General features: G+C 55.7%; 1 long non-coding RNA gene across 2 annotated transcripts; it reads right to left on the minus strand.

The window, feature by feature from the left end:
• Window positions 1–1,629: 1,629 nt before the first annotated feature.
• On the minus strand, window positions 1,630–10,427 carry LOC109501863. 2 transcript variants are annotated; one of them, XR_002160205.3, is made up of 3 exons: window positions 10,305–10,427; window positions 5,069–5,323; window positions 1,630–4,611 (listed from the first exon to the last, which is right to left on the minus strand). It is a non-coding gene; the product is annotated as an uncharacterized LOC109501863 (long non-coding RNA). The 2 variants fall into 2 exon arrangements; XR_002160206.3 differs by lacking the exon at window positions 10,305–10,427 and adding an exon at window positions 10,011–10,060.
• Window positions 10,428–14,957: the final 4,530 nt, after the last annotated feature.

Consider the following 14,957-nt stretch of genomic DNA (forward strand, 5'->3'; position numbering starts at 1 on the left):
ATTAAAAATAAATACACAAAGCCCAAAGCATCAGTGGCATCATGATGCAGTGGAGGCTTCTCAGGGTCCAGGCTTCTCAGGTCTGTGGCCCATATGACCCTGGAGCCCTGGTCACCCCTGTTTTCAATCAGCTTGCAAGGAAACAGGTGGAGAAAGAGAGGCTTCTGAACTGTCAGCCACAAGGGCCCGTAAGTAGGTGAGACCTAGTCACCTGGCCTTCACCAACCACAAGGATGGGTGGAGACAGGACTCCCTGGCGGGCCACTTCCCAGAAAGCTCTGCACCGTGGGAAGGACCGCGAATCCTGGTGGCTGGCCAGCCACGTCCACCATGACAGACACAGCAGTGGTCCTTGGACCCGGCCTCCCTCCATTCTGGGTGAACTTTGTTTATCAGGGGATTTAAGGCAAGTTTCCACCCACTGTCCTTGGGGATCTGTTCTACCAAGAGGTGAATCCGAACGCAACTCCCACAGACCGAGATGGTCAGCATTCTGTTTCACGTAGAAGTCGTGTTTAACGTAGGCAAAGGGCGCCTCTGCCTTAGTCAGCCTGGGCCTCCTCTGCTCAGCCAGCAAACAGGAAGATGCAGGGCCAGGGTGCAGGAAGGTGGAGAAATGGACACCGTGTCCTGACCTTTGGCCGGAAGCCAGGGCAAGGGTCTGCGATGACCAGGTGTGAATGCCTGGGAGGGGCTTTAGTGGCAAGAACCAGATGAGGGTGTTTCTCTCTGTCTACTGAGTCGTTCCACTGGCAAAGACTTCCTCTCAAACGTCACCCCAATCTGGAAGTGATGCTCCGTGGCTACCACCACCAGCCTGCTCCAACCCGCCATCTTGCTTGGACTCAAGCAGTGGCCTCCCAATGGGACTCTTTCTGATCTCCAGCGGAGACAACACAGGGCAAGCAGAATGCTAATTTATGGCGTCCAGTAGGCCGTCCCATTCTCTTACAATTATCCTGTAATCATTCGGTGAGATAATATCAATACCAGTGAAAGGCTGGGGGGATCCCAGATGCTCATCGTGGGGACTTATTGAGTCAATTCTGATGCATGAACACAACCGAGGGCAATGCAGGGGTACAGAAATTAAGAAATAATTCCCTACACGAATAAGGAGTTCTTCCCAAGATATATTATTACATTAAATAAAAACATAAAAAAAAACAGAACAATGCTTTTAAAATGTTATTTTTTTCTGTAGAAATGGAAAAAAATGGAAGAAAAAATGAAACAATAAATCAAATATGACTTAAAGTGGTTACTTGCAGAGGAGAAAGGGTTCAGGAGGGAGAAAAGAGAAACATTGCCAAAAATGCCTTTTTATTAAAAAAAAATTTGATTTTGAAGCCATTATTATTATTTTTTTTTTGAGAGAGAGAGATTGAGAATCTTAAGCAGGCTCCACACTCAGCTCGGAGGCTGACGTGTGTCTCGATCCCAAGACCCTGGGATCATGACCTGAGCCACAATCAAGAGTCAGACACTCAACTGACTGAGTCACCCAGGCGCCCAAAACTATTAAATATTTAAATAATTCTTAAAGATTAAATTCAAGAGAAAATAAAACTACGGTAATTTGAAACAACCTGCAATAAACTGTATTCCAAGTTGACGGCACACACAGGAGAAAAATAATCATTATAATTGACTTTAAATTCGGTATTTTGATGGTACCCCCCCCCCCCCGGAGGAGCGTATCCTAAGTATAAATGAACGGCGGTCAGGAGTCATGTTGTTAGAAGCAACATTGTCACTTTGAGGGTGTCTTGGAGTCAAGATTTCTGGAACCACCAAAAACAGGAGCCAGTGTAACACAAAAGAAGTTACAGGAAACCCAGCCGTCTTGAATCCGAATTGGAAACGGTATAAACCAATAGTTTTTTTCTCTTGAAGGATACATCTTACCTGCATTTCCTGGCTTCGTCCAGTAAAATTGTCCAGAAGCATGGACGGCTAAGGTCATGGTGGACCGACAGACTTGGATTATGTTCTGCAGACACTATTTGCCTCTGGAAGGAATCGGGGCTGAAAGATAGCTAAGTGGTTTTCAGGCAAGAACCTTGCAAACAATCCTGGGGAATGTGGTTCTACCAGGAACAGAAGATGCTGCCCTGACCCCCGTGGCGGAGTGAAAGGAACGCGGGCATGAGGGAGACTGGTTTTGCATCAAAGAGAATGTGACAGGCATTGATTGAAAGTCTTTCGTAATTTCATAAGCGTTCTCAAAAACAAAATAAAACCATGGAGGTTGCTAAGATACCCCGTCATCCCTCTGAAAATTGATGAGAAAAGGGGAGGAGGAATCAAAATTGACCTTCTTTTCCCTTCCAGGGTAACTAAGGGCTGATTAAAAAAAAAAAGTCTTTCTAGAACTCTGCCAGGCTATAAATTCAGAAAGAATGACAGAATTACACAGTCACTGTTTTGCAATCCCCAGTGAACTGGTAGGTGTAGGGGACAGTCACCAGCAGATGCTGCTGCCGTCCTCCAGCGGGTGATGGGGACAGTTAGGACGGAGGGGCCGGGCCCACAGCATGCCACTCACTCATCATCCTGACAACCAGAGTTTTGGGGGCTCCGGGTGGTGAACCAAAATGGAATCCATCCTCCAGATCATTTGAAATAACACAAAAAGGAAGTGGTTGGCCAAATTGAAAGAGTCTTCAGGTCCCGTGAGCTCAACAAGCACCCCAGCCCACACCCCCAAAAGGGAGGGGGGACACTCACAGTGAAATGAGACTCAAGAGACGTAATAGCCACATGCTTGTGTCAACTGGCCTTGAGTCGAGCAAAGCCCGTCTAAAAAGACCCTTAGAGACAGTCGGAGACAGTCAATCACAGAGTTGAAATTCACATCGGGGACACGGCAGTCCTGGTCGTTTTCACAGACCGTGACTTCCCCCTGGGTATGATGTGAATTTAATCTGAAGGAAACCTGTTGAGGAAGCTGGCGTCTCCCAAGGGCTGACGCGGTGGCCTCACCGGCATGACGAGGGAATGAATGAGCAGGGGGACGGACGAGTGGCCACCCTGAGGAGCCTGAGCGGCCATGACGGGAGGGTCGGTCCCCACACTTCCGGGGCGCTCACCCCATGGGGCTCGTTGGAGGCTCAGGGGAACTCTGACCAGACCCCCAGAAGGTCCTGACGCCTCCCAGAGCAGACTTCTCTACTGGAAACAGAACCGTCACCACAGTGAGGACGGGAACCCAGGCCTGGCTTCCAAGGCTCGTTAGAAAGCAGAGTTCACGAAGACCCGAGGCACCTCCTGGTTTCTGCTCTGCGTCTCCGTGTACTACCCCATGTGGGGCGCTGACCGCGGGAGAGAGACGTCGGAGAGGAGGAGAGGCTGAGTTTGGGGAACAGAACCTCTCACTCACAGGGCCCGCGGGACTGGAATATGCCGGGGACAGACCGCGGAGGTCCTGCAGGAGCATAGGCAGCATCCCTGCGGGTGAGGCGAGAGGCAAGGGCTGCGAGTTCAGGGACCCCACCGGCAGGACAGACGGGGCGGGCTTCCGTCAAAAGGGACGCCTGTCTTTTTCCCGGAGGCAAACGCTTCCCGCCCAACAGCCTCTGCCAGGTGGGGATTTGAGATTTGGTGAGCGTTGATTCCTTTTCTCAGCCCCTGGAGGGGCAGGCAGGCTTCTGCATCCGGGGACAGTCAGCAGCTGGGCCGACGGGGGACAGAGCCAGCGGCAGCTGGCGAGAGGTGACAGGTAGCAGGTGGCACTCAGTGTCACACGGGCTTGTGGGCGCTCCCCGCTCTGCTGAGGCCTGCTCTGCGTGCTCCCAGGATCCGGCCGGTGATCTGGAATCCGTCCAGCAGCAGCGAGTGTGGGTGGTTTGTGATGAGAACATTTCACGGAGGACAAAGTCGGCCCCGAGAATATGGCCGGGACTTGGAGGAGGGCACAGCTCGTGACCCGCCGTCCCGCCTGCACCTCCCGGGCCCTCCCGTGGCCCCAGGGTGGCGGGTTATGTTTGCTCGCTCTCATCTGTGCCGGAGAGGGGGGTGGAGAGCCCCAGCTATGTCCCCCTGCCGTGACGGGAAGGCAGGGTGTTCTGCCGGGAGACGGCGGCCAGAGGGGGCCGGACTGGCCTAGAGGAGCCGACTCCCTGTCCAGAGCTGCAAGGGGGCTTCTGGCCCTGCTTCATGCATCTGTTGAAGCCCCCCTGCCTGCCCATCAGAACTGTGTCCCGGTAGGTGTGGCCTCGCCTGGGCCAGCTTCATGCAGGGGTGGGGGCGGGGCCCAAGCTCCCCACACCTACCCTGCCCCCCGTTCTGCTTCTTTATTCCAAGTGTCACAGCCTCCATCGGCCACGAACCAGGCATGTCCCAGACCCCGGACCCAGGGCCTCTGAAGTCTTCCGGATGAATCCGCATTGGTCCTCCGACTCGACGGCAGCCCTTGCTGGCCCTGGGATTACTTCAAAATAAGACCAAACAGGCAGTGACCTGAGCCGAGCACCGTCCTGGGAGTCTGTGAGGGAAACCGAGGATCCAGGGTGACCTTCACGGGTGCGTGTGAAGTCGGGAGCAGGGCGCAGTCAGCGTGTTCTGGGAGCATCAGGAAGGGTCCGGAACAGCTCTCATTTGCGTGGACTCCTGGAGAGCGGGAGCCAGAGACACACGAGGTGACTAGAGACACTGGATTCCCAGGAGCCTGGAGTTTAAACCCCGACAGTTTCTGCCCAGAAGGGGCAGGATCCCAGGGGCTCCTGTGCCCTGCTCCTTGATGATATGAGCTCATTGCGGTGAGCGGGGCGGGGGGAGATTTCCCCTTTATATTAACGCAGCACAAAGTGCCTGCTAGAGCCAGGCGCCCCCGGGGTGATGGGGCTGCGAGCGTGGGGCCGCCCGCCGGGACCACAGCCACCACCTCCCTTCCTGCCTTTTAAGTAATGGGGGGAAACAACTCCCTAATTCAGCCCCCAAACCAGCAAACCGATGCAAACTAAAATAAAAGTTGGTTTTAATATATGCAGGGCAGAACCGCGGAACACCGATGACATTGAAAGGAAGGCGGGGAAGGAGCACTCTTACATGTTGGTGGACACGTCACCTGGAAAATGCTGTCGGCGAGCACTTTCACGGCGCACATTTACGCGAGCGGTGGAGACCCGCACGGTGGGGAATCCGTCCTGCGGAACCCGGCGCTCACAGGGGAGCGTGTCCGCCCGCTGGTCTTAACGGAACCTGTTGGGGAGAGAGAGAGGGACGGTGGCCAGAAGCCGGTGGGTCTGGGACCTGCGGGCGCGTCTGCATCTGCAGGGGGGGCAGGCGGAGAGCTCAACAGGTTTGTTTTGATGCTGCTTCCCTTCAAAAAAAAAATAAAAAAGGTGTGTGTGTTAATATGTGAATAGAAAAACCAAATGCACATCTAGCTGTTAACAATGATTACTTCCAGGAATGTGTTTAGGATGGGGTGTGAAGTTCTGTGTTTTCTGGGTGTTTTTAAATCCACTGTTACCACCTTTTTAAAAAAGAGAGAAAACCCTTCCACGCTAAGGTAAACTCTGTCTGCTGACTCCCATAATCGGGGTTGTCTAATTTGCTTACGGAGTGAGCTCCCGGAGAACGGCTGACACTCTGAGCCCTGCTCTGCGTGCCAGGGGCGCCCCGGGCCCTTGACAGGTCTGCTCTGCTGTCGCCTGGTCCCCGGGGCGGCCCCACCACCATCCCCGCTCCCCGAATGGGAGCACTGGGGAGCAGATGGCAGGGAGCTTCCCAGGCCCCCGCAGCTGGTGAGGGTGCAGCTGGGATCTGAGCACTGAACTCCCGCCCAGCCCCCCTCCCGGGGACGCTCCCAAGACCCCCCACTTTCCCAGCTGCAGGCCACGTCTCCTCCAGGAGCCTGTCCCAGCCCCCCACACCCCAGGACTTGCTGCAGGGTCTCCGTGGAGGGTCCCTTTCCCTCTGGGTTTTAATCCTGTGCAAGGAGGAGTCGAACTGGGCTGAATCTTTGTTAACAAAACCCGGTGACTTCAGACTGCAGAGCTCCCCGAGGCCAGCTGTCCTGGTCCCCGACCTGAAGGCCACCAGTGCCTGTGAAGGGCCACCCTGCCCCTCCCTGCAGCGCAGACAGCCGAGGGCCAGGCCCCCAGAGCAGCCTCATGGGATGCCCAGCAAAAATCCACCATGCAGGTGTGTGTGTGTGTGTGTGTGTGTGTGCAGGTCCACGCGTGTGTGGGTCCACACATACCGGCTCAGTTTTACATTCGGAACAGGCTCCAAGATGGGCCACGGGGGGCATTGCTGAACCTAAGTGCAGCGCCCGCCTGTCCCCAGTTAGTCTTCGGGGACATTTCAACGAGCTCTAATGATAACAAGGTGACTAATTCCCTCTTCCGAGCAGTGAGAGTCCCTCCAATTACTATGTTCCCAGAGAAAAATTAAAACCCAAATTGAAATTTTCTTTCCCTTGTAAATAAAGCCCAAAGAAATGAAACCACCCCCCACCCCGGTTCTCTCTTTCCGGGTTCTGATTCCAGTCGGTGGAACCACGAGTGGCTGTGCCAGCTGGACAGAGGTCCCCAGAGCTCCCGCAACCACGGACGCTCCCGCAACCACGTCCCAGGCTCCCGCAACCATGGACGCTGCTCTGGCGACACCCAGGGTCCCCTCAGCCCCAGCCACACGGTCGGGACTCGGGGCAGAGCCCGCCCAGCCCCCAGCCCTGCCGCCGGCCCCCCGGGCCTTCCCCAGGACTCAGGGCCGCTCCAGGGGTGTGGGGACAGAGGCCTGCCATCCTCACTCTGCCCTCTCTTCCCTCCAGCTGCTGAACGTGCCCCTTGCGTGACCGTCCCTCCCCGTCTCCTTCCTCGCTCAGCTGACCTGGACGTCGCCTTGAAGCCCAGACTCCTTCTCAGGTTGGGTCTGATCTGGCATAACTGACTCTCCCTCCCCCTCCCCACCTCCTCCCCCCTCCCCCTTCTTCTCCTCCTCCCATCCTGGTGTTTCCTGGACCCCCCAAGATGGTGCGCACAAGCAGATCGTGGGACCCCGTGAGGACATGCCTGCCTGGGGCCAGTGGGGGAGCTTGATCTGCCCTTCGGTGCCAGACCGAACTTTCGCCTTCCAGAGACATTGGAGAGAGCCCTCCCAGCCTCCTCCCTGCGCACCCCACTTCTCACAATGCAAGACTTGCCAAAATATGGCAGGGATACCCAGGGTCTGCTCTCCCCGCTGGCCCCCCAGGACCACAGGTGATCTGCCCTCACCCCCCCACCCCAGGCCGACCTCAGCGGGGCAGGTCCCTGGAAAGACGCCACTTTCAGGCTGTCCCCCTCCCTTGGGGAAAAGTAGTAACCCAGCCCACGACCTCCGAACAGACCTCATTCTGTAAACCTGATTTGGGGACGGGGCTGGTGCTGTCATCCTGACCCCATGTCTGTCTGTCATTTGCATCCTGACTCAGAGAGGGGCGGGGACCCACCTGTCTCACCCGATGCACATTCGTTCCCTTTTTATGTGTCCTGAGCAAACTTCACTTCAGCTTCGAGGAAAGAATCCCAGAGGCTGATGGCAAAGTCGTCCGAGAAGCCGGCGGCCCCCCCAGCCCCGCCCGCCTCTGCTGTCCCATCTGTGAAATGGGGGCTTGACGGGCACCCCCAGTGGCTCCATCTGCCAAGAGGAAGCCCTCTGGGGCGCCCGACAGATGGCCCGCCTGCCTCTGCCTTCTCGGCTCGCGGCCCCAGGAGGCATCTCACGCCATGGTTAACAGCTCTTGTCAGAACGTCTGTCCTCAAACCCAGCCAAGAATCCTTCTCCCTGTCACGTCTCCCGGCACCTCTCCTGCTGGGCCCCGGGGGACGCTGGGGGCTCCGGGGAGCCCTTCCTCAACGGGCTGACCTCTCCCATCCGACCCGGCCCTGGTCACTCTGCCCTGCACGCCTTCCTCTAGTCAGCGTCCCCTGCAGGGCGGTGTGACCCCCGGGCCGGGCGGGGGCTGTGCAGACGGGGGACGCCCCCCTTCCCTCCCCGGGCCCGGGCCCGGCCCTGCCGTGGGGCTGGGGTCGCGGCTGGGCCACTGCAGAACCTGCCCATCTGCCGGGCCCTTCCCTCCCGTGTCTCCCGCGTCGGCTCGCGCACTCGTGGTTGTGGTTTTTTTGGTTTTTTTTTTCTAACCGGCGAGCAGGACTTCGCACTTAACCTTGCTAAATTCCATCTTGTCCACTAGTCCATTGTTCCAGCCTGTCAAGAAGCTTTTTGTGCCCAGGGCATTTCTTCCAGCACGTTAGCCGTCCTCTGAGCTTTGATCTGCAAATTTGACAAGCAGAGCCCTGTGATGCCTCCATCCAAGTCATTGACGGAGACGCTGGACGACGGGGCCGGGCGAGGACGGGGCGGGTCACCGAAGGCCCCCCTCCGCCTTGACATCGATCCAGCAATCAATACGTGCGGGCACCTCCTCCTGGCGGCAGCCGCCTCGCGTGCGGCCCAGGGCGAGCGAGCGAGAGTGTGCCCAGCCTGGCTGCCCAGCCTCCAAGTCCCGACAGGTGCGTCTTCCTTCGCGCCCGCCCCGACGACCCTCCTGCGGTCTGTCGTCCTCGCCGGCCACCGCCTCTGCGCTTTGTCCTGGTGGCTCCCTCCGCCGGCGAGGGCCCCCATCGCCCCCCTCGCCCCCCACACACCGCTCCACGGGGCCAGAAGCACACCGTCCCGGCACTTGGAATGGCAAGCAGCCCCGGGGTCGCCAAGGTGGCCGGCGTCACACTCAGGTCCCTCAGATAGGCCGGGGCCACCTTGCCGGGTCCCCGTAGGTCCCTTGCCCTCCGCCGAGGTCTCAGCTTGGCTTGGAAGCTGTGGAGACATCTGTCACCCTCCCTGTGACCCCTGGTCGTGTCTGGCCACCCCACTAGGCAGGAAGCTGGGAGGAGGCCAGGCGCTTCCTCGTCAGCAGCATCCTGAGGAACAGGTGCGGTGTGAGCCCCACCTCCCACTGGCAGGTAGGCGAAGGGACAGAGCAAGAAGGTGGGGTCCTGGGCCCCAAGGAAGGGCCACCGTGGACCATAAGGTCCCTCCAAAGCCACCACTGGCCCCTGAGATGCTGAGGTTGGCTTCTCAGCTGCCTCAGGGGCCTGATAACCGGCCTCCTCTTCTCTCTGCACCCACAGTCTTGCGTCAAGTGCTGTGGGCAGCTCCCAGCGCCTCTGCCGGCCTGAGCCGGCCCCACCATCTGGCTAAGCGGCGGTGACCGGCTTGTTCCTGCAGAGTCCCCATTCAGGCCCAGTCAACCGGACAGACCCTGAGTTTTGGTCAGAATCAGACAGTACGCGGAGGGACGGACGCTCAGCCGACCTGACCCGAGGCTGAGCGGACCAGCCAGGACCAGCGTCCCCCTGCCCAGCACTGGGGATAGGACGGAGATGGCCCGGGTCGCCCAGGACGCAGGGCACCGCAACCCTGCCCTCCCAAGGCTCAGACCAGGGCTGATGGTCCCAGGGGCTCTCACTGGAGCCTGTTCCCAGAGAACGAGGGGAGTAGCTGGAACCTGACCTTGGTCAGCCACCCTGAGTCCTCAGTGACCGGCGCGCCCCGGGCGTGGCCGGCAGCCCCTCCAGGTGAGAGGCACGCGTCACCTGCGGTCCCCCTTGAGGTGTCCCTCTTTCCCTTCCGCATGCCTTCTGCACTGTTCAAGGACACAGCACACACTGAAGTGTCCCCTGTACCGGGGACGGGGGACCGGGAAGCCACACGCACACAGTGCAGGGCAGGGAGGGGCCGCTGCTCACGCCCCCGTGGCTGGAGCTCAGGGCAGAGCCAGACCTGCTGTGCGTGAGGGTCCCTCACAGGATGCCACCTCCCTGCCCCTCTTGCTGGCCATGGGCTCGGCAAACCCTTCCTCTTGTCCCCACTCAGAGTAAGAGCCATCATTCTACCCAAGATTCCACCCAGGAGGCCCGGCCTCAGGAGCCCCCCGCTGTCCTGGCCTCTGGTACACATCCCCCTCCCCCGCCCCGTGCCTCCGTCCACACCGGCCCCGCGGCTCCGAGGGCACTCACCCTCACGTCCCTGGCTCTTGCTCTGGCTGCTTCCGGCTCCGGCCCCCCCCAGCCCCCCGGCCCCCGGCACTGCCCCAGGCCCCTGCTCGCCGGTCACGGCACAAAGTGCCACCCATCACCCTCCGTAGGGCTTGTCGCTGTGCTGTTTGCCCCCTTCTCTGTGCTTTTCTGTCTGTCTGTCCCCGCGGTCCATGAGAACTGGGGACGTTTCAGCCTGGCTTACTCTCCACTGCCAGCCTCAAGAGCACAGAGCGGGCCCTCTGGAAAGCCTGTGGAAGAACAGATTGGTCTCACCCCTGAGTACAGGAATAGCCGTCAGGAGCGCCGCTCATGCCTGTAGTGTCTGTCGAAGTGGCAAATCCCATTCGTCCGTTTGGAATCTGACCTACTTGGTGAGATTCACAAGGCATCCGGCTTTCACATCACATCAGCGGGGACGCTGACACTCCGTGCCTGTGATGCTCTGCCCTGCCTCCCCCTCCAGCGTCCTTGCCTCCCGAGGGGCTTCTTGGTGTCTGGCTCATCACTGTTGTGTTTTCTTTTAGTTTTTTAAATTATTTTTTAATGTTTATTTTTGAGAAAGAGAGACAGAGCGTGAGTAGGGGAAAGGCAGAGAGGGAAGGAGACACAGGATCTGAAGCGGGCTCCAGGCTCCGAGCTGTCAGCACAGAGCCCGACGCAGGGCTCGAACCCACGAACCGCGAGATCATGACCTGAGCCGGAGTCGGACGCTTAACCGACTGAGGCCCCCAGGCGCCCCTGGTTCATCGCTGTTAACGCAGAATCTCACCCAATCCTAAGACCCTCTGCCTCTCCAGACCGGCTCCGGAGAGTGCTGGCGTCCCCACGGCGTCACCTCCCAGAGGGGATCCCAGATCTGACCAGTGACCTGCCCTGCCCTCATATCCCTACGTATCCACCTGTATAAGCTCGTCCCCCCTGAACGGCCCGTGTCCCTGCAGGTGTGCTCAGCACCCAGCGACCACACAGCTTTGCTTTCCAATGGCAGGGAGTTGTTCCCAGAGGTGGCATTCAAAGCTGCAGACATCTGCTGTCTTTTCCTCCTGCCCAGGAGACAGAGCCGTTCATTGATCGGTCTTTCACTTTTCCCACACTCTAACCAGACTGGGGCTAAGCCACCTCATTCCCGGATGATCCAAATCCCTCCCAAGTCTGTTCTGCTCCCACAGATCCCGATTTGGGTTCTGCATTCCTCCAGCCACGGCGAAACTCGCACGGTCCCCCCCCCCTGGGGAGAGCTAGCAGGGAGGCACTTCTGGGGTGACGGGGGACCGACCTCTGAAAAGCCACTCCTCCACCAAAGCAATGAGAACACAGGGAAAATTAGTCGAAATCAACCTTTCCAGACTGTATGTTAAACAAAGCCTTGCAGTAACTCACGAAGGAGACGCTCAGCAAAAATGGCCGAGTCTCCGTCATGACGGGTGAACTTTGCGGCCTTTCGACTTGTACGCACCGGCCTCCCCCTCCCTGCCTCCGTGGCAGCCTTGGACCCCACAGCACGGCTATCGTGTCGTATTAGTCAGCGTCCTCCAGAGAAACAGCTCCAACAAGACCTGCGGGGCACGCACACTCATCCTTCCTATTATAGGTTTCCCTGGATATAAAATATACAGAAATATGTTTACTGTAAGAAACTGGCTTTCATGATTTTGGAGGCGGAGACGTCCCAGGGTCTGCCGTCTACAAGCTGGAGGCCCAGGAGGGCCGGTGCTGGTGCCCTGGCCCAAGTCCAGCGTCCTGAGAACAGGGAGAGCTCACGATGCACATTCCAGTCTGAAGGCCAGCGGCCCTCTGACCCGAGACTGGCCGATGTTTCAGTTCCAGACCGAAAGCAGGAAAAGACGAGTGTCCAGCTGAACCTGCGAAGCAGGAGGAATTCTCCTAACTCAGTCTTTTTGTTCCATTCAGTCAGGTCTTCGACTGATTAGACAGGGCCCACCCCAGGAGGGAGAGGAATGTCCTTGACTAAATCTACCAATTCAGATGTTCGTCTCACCGAGAAACACCCTCACAGCTACAGCAGAACAGTGTTTGGCCTTATGCGTAGGCACCCCATTGGCCGTTCGAGCTGACACATAGAACCCCCCACCACACATGGTTAAGGTCAGTGGCCACAGATCCGTGGTGGGTGTGAAAACCAGCCCTGCAGCCATTCAGGGACAAGATGCGTTTGGGGCTCCCCACAAGGCTCCAGAGCTGTAGGACTATCGCTAGCTGACCCATCTGGAAACTACCGACTCAAAGGGCTTGTCTTTATTTGACCTGACTCAGAACTCATTCTGTGCAAACAAGCTATAGACCCAGGGTGTTCGTCAAAAACAATCAGTAGCAATTGCTTAACTTTGAGCTGCTTGAGGCAGTGACACCAGTGGGAGGAAACAGAAACTGGCTAAAAAGCTTACAAGGGAAATTGGGGGGAATGAGATGTCCAAAGTAGTGGCCCAGAAAACGAAATATCCCCCAGGGCTCCAGAAGACCACTCACGCACACGGGGCTGCGCGCATGCCCAGAAAAGACCCGAGGAGGACGCATCTCTCACCATGGCTGACCTTGAGGCTCTGCGCGAGCGGGAGGCAAAGGCTAAGGCCACCTTGTCACGTGGCTGCCAAGAACTGGACCCCGAAGATACACAGAGCCCCATCCGCAAAGGCTGGGAGCCACGTCGGGGGAAGGTGCTTAAGGAAATCCGCGTCCAGTCGCTAGGTGACCGCTGAACTAATCAGTGGCCACACACAGCAAGGAACACAAATCTATAGGTTTGTGAGGGACGATCTGCCTTCCAGAGTTGTTACATTGTATTTTTTTTTTAATGAACAGATTTCACCAAAAAATATATGAGACGCACAAAGAAACAGAAGCATATGGTCGATCCGTGGGGCAGGGGGAAGGGGGCTTGTAGCAGTTGACAGAAACTCTCCCTGGGGAACCCAGACATTGGGTTTACTAGGCAGAGACTTTAAATCAGCTATCATAAATAAAACAGATGCAGACATCATAAGAAAAGAAAGCTACAGATCAATATTCCTTATGAATATAGGAGCAAATGCCCTCCATAAAACCCCCGCAAACCTAATCTGGTGACATATAAAAAGGATTATATGCCACGACCACTTGGGATTCCAACGTTAGTTAAACATCGCCAAATCAATCAGTGTAATACATCGCATCAATAGAATAAAGGACAAAAACGCATGGCATTTCAGTACACGAAGAAAAGGCATTTGACAAATTCCAGCACGCTTCCACGACAAATTGCACGTGAGAAACCAGGAAGAACAAGAAACTCTCTCATTCTGATAAAAGACGTAAACAGAAGTCTCACAGCTAGCATCGTATTTAAGGGCAGAACAGTGCTTTCACCGTAACGTCAGGAGCGAGACGCGGATGTCTAATCTTACGACCCCTCTCCAACATTTTCCTGGAGGTCCTAGTCAGGACAGCTGGGCAAGAGAAAGCGACAGAAAGCATCCACGGAATAGAAAAAGTAAAACTATCTATCCTCAGGTAACACGATCATGCCTATAGAAAATCCTAAGAAACTCATACACACAAACACACACGCAACAACTATTAAAACAAATGAAAAGAGGCACCCAGCCGGCTCAGTCCGTGGAGCATGGGACTCTTGATCTCGGGGTCGTGAGTTTGAACCCCACGTTGAGTGTAGAGATTGCTAACCAAAAAACTTAAGTAACAACAACAACAACAACAAAACCTAATGAACACGTTCAGCAAAGTTGCAGGTACCTGACCAACATATAAAAACAAATTGTTTTCCATATACTGACAACAAACAATCCAAAAAGCCGAATTTTAAAAGCAAATCCATTTGCAATAGCATGAGACAGAATAAAATATTTGCAATGTATTTAACAAAGAAATTCAATGCTTGTGCATGGAAAGTCACAAAACACTGTTGAAAGAAATTAAGAAAGCCCTAAGTAAGTGAGAAATAGTCCGTATTCACGGATCAGGATGCTTATTATTGTTAAGATGGCATCATTCCCCGAATGGATCTAGAGATTTAACATAAACTCTATCAAAATCCCAAATGCCTTTTTTTTTTATTTTGTAGAAACTTACACGCCAATCCTTAAAATTCATTTGGATATTGTGACAAATAAGTCCGCGGACCCACTCAGAGGAGGGACACGGAGACTCAGGGCACAGTGAAGCCAGGCTTTAATCAATGTTCTTGCAAGAGTAGGTCTGAGGGACAGGCGACCTTGGGGCAGTTACAACCATTTATCTCCTAGCGTGAAGTGCCCTCCACCCCGTTCCTCATTGGCTGAGCACCTCAGAGGTTACAGCCTTACTCAGAGGTCGCCTCTACCCACAGAAGGCACAAAGCAGTCTGGTTGGAACAAATGTACATTCCGGAGGCGACGCAGAGAATTTCAGTCCCCCTTTGTTCTGGGCGCATGCTCCTTGCAAAGCCTGTGAAAATAAGCCCATGAAACAGGGGAAGGAGAACCAGGAAGGAAGTGTCTAAGGGTTTCGGACTCCCTCTTGGAGGGGGGGGTTTGTACATATTTCCAACAGGTTGTAAACCTACTGTTAACCAGACAGCACAGCTTTTCTTTGGTATTTCTGGAAATGAATCATCTCCCTTGCTTCTCACAGACACACAAGGAATCTGGAATACCCAAAACAATCCTGAAAAAGAAGAAGAAAGTTGCTGGCGTTACATTTCTCAAATTCGAAATTTACCACCAAGCCACAGGAATCGGTGTAGTGCGGCACCAGTATGAAGATAGAGATTCAGGTCGATGCAGTGGAACTAAGAATCCAGACACAAACCTTGGCAATTATGGTCAACTGATTTTTGACGAAGGTGCCAAGACCATTGGCTAGGGAGGGAATGGTCCTTTGGATAAAGAGAGCAGTAAGACGAAACGCGCACCCGCAAGTGATGATGCTGGG

The sequence above is a fragment of the Felis catus genome, chromosome B4 (genome assembly GCF_018350175.1).
Source record: "Felis catus isolate Fca126 chromosome B4, F.catus_Fca126_mat1.0, whole genome shotgun sequence".
Classification (NCBI taxonomy): domain Eukaryota; kingdom Metazoa; phylum Chordata; class Mammalia; order Carnivora; family Felidae; genus Felis; species Felis catus.